The following is a 6,000-nucleotide window of genomic DNA, read 5'->3' as shown; positions in this document are numbered from 1 at the left end:
ACTTGGAATGGTCTAATGAGGCAGTTGCTGCGTAATGTTGCCCTTGTTCACCCGTGTACCTCTCCCTGTAAGTGGCCCACAAGTCTGGCTCAGTGTACTCCTCTAGCTCCCTCCTAGAGTCCTGCAGAGCCTCCACAATGGTTGCAGCCTCATCTAGCCTCACTATCCCTTTTTCCAAATAGCCTTCATCTTATCTCCATTGACCTGACCCCGGCTACGATTCTGTCCCTCACCAGGTTGTCTGCGTACTCTTGGGCAGATAATATCTTAAAATTGCAAGCCCTCGCCAAATCCTTTAGCGCGAGTATAAAGTCTGTAACAGACTCCCCTGCTTGCTGCAACCTGGTCATGAGTCTGTGTCTGGAGTGCAGCTCCCTGTGCCCCCTATTATAATGTCTTTGCAGAGTGTCCATTGCTTCCCGGTATGACTTGGTGTCCTGAATTAACAAGTATGAACGATTTCCCAGCTGAGCCAGTAGTAGCATCAGCATTTCCTCCTCTGACGCTCCCTCTACCTCCACGTAATTTAAAAAACACCTCTATGACCGGCTGAAATGCATACTTGCACCGGGGGTTCTGGGATCCAGCTCAAGCTCCTCTGGCCACAGTACCTGGCTCAGCTTGTGGTTCGATAGCTGGGGGTAGGCGTGTGCTGGGCCTGATCCCTCTGGTACACTCGCCCCTGCGGAGATGCGGGCCCCCTCTGGGGAATCAGAGACAGTTCGGGGTGGCTCTGGGGTAACAGCCCATACCCCCGATCCTACCGGTAACCGCGATCAGCAAGGCGACTTGCTGTATGCCCTTCTCCCGTGTCTGGCATGACTCTGGTCATACACCAGGTACCCCCGTGCTGCCCCAGTGAGTTTGCTAACAGGGCACTCTGCCTCTCGTTACTTGTCCCAGGATCCCCACATGATGCACGGCTGATCCTGGTTCCATGAGTTCATGAACAGGTGAGTTCGTGAACAGGTATATAAGCCCCCGGGCTTATATACAAGGTCACCAGGTAAGCCACCTGGTGACCTAGTGGTGTAATGACATCATGCATGACATACCACCACAGAAAGTGCCTATTCACTTTACTCTGTCTAAACTCCTCATTCTTCTACACTCCAAGGAATAAAGTCCTAACCTGTTTAATCTTTCCCTGTATCTCAATTCCTGAAGACCTCACAGCGAGCCTCTGCATGGACTGGACCCAGGTCTGATGTGGGCCGTCGTTCCTGCGGACACTCCATCGACATGGTATTCATCATCTGGATCAATGCCTCTGTCTCAGTACCCTGGCTCCAGTAGATTGACTGCCCTCCTGGTTCAGCTCAGAGGCTCACTGCCTGGACTTCCATCAAGTAAGTCTGGCAGAAGAATTTTCATGAGCAATTTTCTCAGAATATAATGAAATTTTCACCGATGAGCTGGGAAGACACCCAGTGACATATTCCATGCAGTTCAAGCCAGAGGTAAGACCCATGGTTCATCCAGCACACCACATTCCCATGGTCATGAAAGAAAGGGTTAAAGCCAAGCTGGACGGAATGGAACAATTGGGTGTCATAACACTGGTTTCGGAGCCAAAAGAATGGGTCTTGTCCATGGTGGCTACCAAAAAGGACGGACAACAAATTTGCATCTGCATCTATCCATGAGACCTTAACACAGCTCTCAGAAAGCCACATCACCCTATGCGTACAGTAGAGGAAGTTGCCACACTGATGGCTGGATCTCAGTGGTGGTATCTCAGTTCTAGATGCAAGGAACTCATTCGAGCAGATATCACTTGATTGTTGTTCACCCCTGCTGACCACTTTCAGCCCAGTAATCAGCCGAACCAGGTTCCGGAAAATGCCATTCAGTATTAACTCAGCAAATGAGGTGTTTCAAAGGGCTTTGGAACAAATATTTGCCAGGTATCCTTGTGCCATCATAGTTTGTTTAAAATTTTTTATTTATCACACTATGAACCATATCAACCAAAATATGTACAGACATTTCTCATCAAATATACACAGTGACATATTCCCCCTTTTCTCCCCCTTTCCCTCCTCTCCCCCTTCCCACCCTCCTCCAAAACCAATAAATATTAAACATATACAATACAATAAATGCATAAAACAACATCTTCACACAAGGGAAAAACAAACAAGAAAAATGTGCCATCTACTTTTACACACTAAATCTAATCATTTTGTCTTCTTATCATTTTAGGAGATGGAGGTCCGAGGCAAGCTCTCATTGTTATGTTCCATGTATGGTTCCAAAATTTGTTCAAACAATGTAACTTTATTTTTTATATTATATATTATTTTTTCCAATGGAATATATTCATTTCCATGTACCATTGCTGTATTCTCAGGTACTCTTCCATTTTCCAAGTTGATATTATATATCTGTTGGTATGAGTGTGTGTGTGGGTATGTGTTGGAGTGTGTGTGTGAGTGAGGGTGTGTGGATGTGTGAGTGGGGGTGTGTACGTGTGTGTGGCTGTATTTGTGTGAATGTGTGTGTGTGGATGTGTGTATGCGGTGGATGTGTGGGTGGGGGTGTGTATGTGTGGTGTGTGTGGGTGGGTGGGTGTCTTGGTATGAGTGTGTGTGTGTGTGTGTATGTGTTGGAGTGTGTGTGTGTGTGAGTGAGGGTGTGTGTGTGTCCATATCTGTGTGGGTGCATGGGTGGTGGTAGTGTGTGGCTGTGTGTGGGTGTGTGTTGGAGTGTGTGTGTGGGTGTGTGTGTGGGTGTGTGTGCGTGTTTGGGAGTGTGGGTAAGTGTGGGAGTTTGTGTGGGTGTGTGTGGGTGTGGGAGTTTGTGAGGGTGAGTGTGTCTGTGTGAGTATGCTTGTGTGTGCACACACGTGTATACATTTGTTTGTGCCTGTGTATGTCTGTCTGTCTGTCTGAAACAGAACCACATTATTTATCTTGCAGTTCTCCGGTAACAGCTGTGGCTAAGGATGTTTTAAATATGTTTGCTGGGCCATTGCATTTTCTACACTCGCCTCCCTCAATGTCCAAGGGAATATCAGTATGTCAGGCCTATGTGGTGTTGGGTGGGCAGGGTGGTGGTACATAATTTTATATGTATCAATACAACAAGAGCCTCCTTCACTGGAATCAGTACAGGGTCCATGACATGATGGCTGATTTTCTTCTCTTCTCTGCTCTCTGTCTCCATCTCCCAAGTAGGTACAGTTGCAAAATTAATTTAAAATCTAGCTCATCTCTTTGGGCTCCATGCATATACGGCCACAGAGATTTTCAAGAGGAACAATTTTATCCTTTGCCATCCCTTTGCTGTTTATATATCTGTAGAAGTCCTGGGTATTTCCCTTCTCCCCTTCGGCCAGAGCAACCTTGTGTCTTCTCTTTGCCATGCTGTTTTCCTTCTTGTTTTTTGTTGGATGACACTCATCCTCAAGTTCTCAGTTCGTCTTTTGCTGCCCATAAGTGCTATGTTCCTCTTTCTTCTTCTCAGGCACGGCCTCAATACCTCTCGTAAAGCAAACTTCTTTACAGCTGTGAGTTTCGATTTTAATCCGACAGGAGCAGAAAAGCGCTGGACTCTTATAATGTCACCTTTGGCCACCTCCCACTTACTGAGCAGAAATTTCCCTGAAACCAACCTGTAGAAATCCACACTTGCCAAATCCTTCAAGATCCTATCAAAATTGGACTTTATCCAATTTAAAATCATATACTGAGGTCTTTGATGGCATTTGACGATTGTACAATTAATCTTGTTGTTTCCAATGACCAACACCCTGCAAAATGGCTGATCTCAGCAAATACTTCAACTTGCTTCTCTGTAAACCTGCCAATGTAGCCAGGAACCAGTTTCAACTTGTTGGTGTCAGAAACAAGTCACATATCCACAGAACTCACCCACCTATTCCACATTACAAAATTAAATGAACCGTCGATGTTTCGAGCTTTGTCTTTTTGAAATTTTTGGTTTTGTTTGAAATTTAAAATGCCTTGTGCTTCTTCTATTCTAATTCAGGAAAATACCAAAATGAATGTGACTTTTATAGTTTTAAAATTTCAAATTTGAAAAATTACTGCTGAAATGAGTGGCGTTGAGAGCCTATGAGAGGAAATTAATCAGAGCAGAAGGCACTTCTCCAACCTTAGAATTATTGTCATGAACATGTGTCATGAAATGTGTAGTTTGTGGCAGAATTACATTGCAATGTTTCTGAATTACATTTTTGAAACGTAATAAATTAGTGCAAAAGAAAAGTGAGGTAATGACTGGTTTATTGTCTATACAAAAATCTGATGTTCCTCTTCAGGCTCCTGTACCTCCTTGCTGATGGCGGTCATGTGAAGTGGACAAGGTCTTAGTGGTGAAAGTCTTTGAGGATAGGGGCCTCCATCTCTTGTGGGGCCTGGTGCCTGAGTTCACAACTCCATGAGGTCTTTTCTCACCCTGCATATTGGCAACCTGTCAGAATACTCTCCACGGTTCACCTGTTGAAACTTTTCAGAGTCTATGGGAGAAGATAGAGAGTGGTGGTGAATGATTGCCTCTCCAGCTGGAGGACTCTGACTGGTGGTGTGCCTCAGGGATCGGTGCTGCGACCATTGTTGTTTGTCATCTGTATCAATGATCTGGATGACAATGCGGTAAATTGATCAGCAAATTCACTGAGGACATTAAGATTGGTGGTGAAAGTCTTTGAGGATAGGGGCCTGCATCTCTTGTGGGGCCTGGTGCCTGAGTTCACAACTCCATGAGGTCTTTTCTCACCCTGCACATTGGCAACCAGTCAGAATACTCTCCACAGTTCACCTGTTAAAACTTATCAGTGTCTATGGGAGAAAATAGAGAGTGGTGGTGGATGATTGCCTCTCCAACTGTAGGCCTGTGACTGGTGGTGTGCCTCAGGGATCGGTGCTGCGACCATTGTTGTTTGTCATCTGTATCAATGATCTGGATGACAATGTGGTAAATTGGATCAGCAAATTCACTGAGGACACTAAGATTGGAGGTGTTGTGGACAGCAAAGGAGGATTTCAAAGCTTGCAGAGGGATCTGGGCCAACTGGAAAAATTGGCCAGAAAGTTGAAGATGGAATTTAATGCAGAAAAGAGTGTGGTGTTGCATTTTAGAAGGAAAACCAAGGTAAGACATACATAGTAAATGGTCGGGCACTGTGGAGTGCGGAGGAACAAAGAGATCTAGAAATTCAGATACATAATTCCCTGAAAGTGGCACCACAGGTAGAGAAGGTTGAGAAAAAAGCTTTTGGCATCTTGGCCTTCATAAATCAAAGTATTGAGTACAGGAGTTGGGATGTTATGGTGAGGTTGTATAAAACATTGGTGAGGCCAAATTTGGAGTATTGTATGCAGTTCTGGTCGCCAAACTACAGGAAGGATATCAGTAAGATGGAGAGAAGATTTACTAGGTATGGTGACCCCTGGAATTGCATGCATATATGTTGCTCTCTGCTGACTGGTTTGGAGGACCGTTGCTATAGGCTTACATGGGGGAAGTAGCCCCCTTGCTTGCATATGCAAATGTTCCTGTCCACTGCTCTCAGCTCAGATTGGGACTAGCCTCGGAGATAGCTAACAGTGCCAAGTTCTTGCTAATAAAAGCCTATATTATTCGCATAACTCCTGCCTTGTGAGTTATTGACTGTGGTTCAATTTTATAAGCAATATTTGTTTGAGATGACTTCAAAAACAGTGCCGATCACAAAACAGAGTCAAGGGATGAAGATGAGGAGCGGTTGGTGGAGCACAGGCTCGCTGACTCGAGGCTCTACAACCACCACCACTCCCTCCTCTGGGGGCTGCAGCCACGGCCAGTTCAAGACTCACAGCCAGTGCAGCCTCCAACACCGTCGGAACAGACGCTTGCGCCCAGACCTTGTGGTGGTCCACCACCGCCCTACTGCAGGGGGCAACCTCTGTACCTGCAGGAGTGTAAGGGGACAGGACAACATCTGGCTGGCTGTCAATCAGTTGGCTTGAATGGATCAAGCCCCACCCAGTTGGG

The 6,000-nt window shown here is 45.7% G+C and overlaps 1 long non-coding RNA gene across 3 annotated transcripts in view; it reads right to left on the bottom strand.

Annotated features, from left to right (window-relative positions):
- Nucleotides 1-4,233: 4,233 nt before the first annotated feature.
- The window catches only part of LOC138745784 (uncharacterized), a 104,145-nt gene continuing 102,378 nt past the window's right edge, over nucleotides 4,234-6,000 (bottom strand). For all 3 annotated transcript variants that reach the window (XR_011346508.1, XR_011346507.1, XR_011346506.1), the window contains exon 4: nucleotides 4,234-4,483. This is a non-coding gene — a long non-coding RNA (uncharacterized lncRNA). The remainder of the gene's footprint in view (nucleotides 4,484-6,000) is intronic.

This window comes from Narcine bancroftii, chromosome 11 (assembly GCF_036971445.1).
Source record: "Narcine bancroftii isolate sNarBan1 chromosome 11, sNarBan1.hap1, whole genome shotgun sequence".
NCBI classification, from domain to species: domain Eukaryota; kingdom Metazoa; phylum Chordata; class Chondrichthyes; order Torpediniformes; family Narcinidae; genus Narcine; species Narcine bancroftii.
Note: the sequence above shows the minus strand (reverse complement) of the source record. Positions and strands in the feature narration are given on the sequence as shown.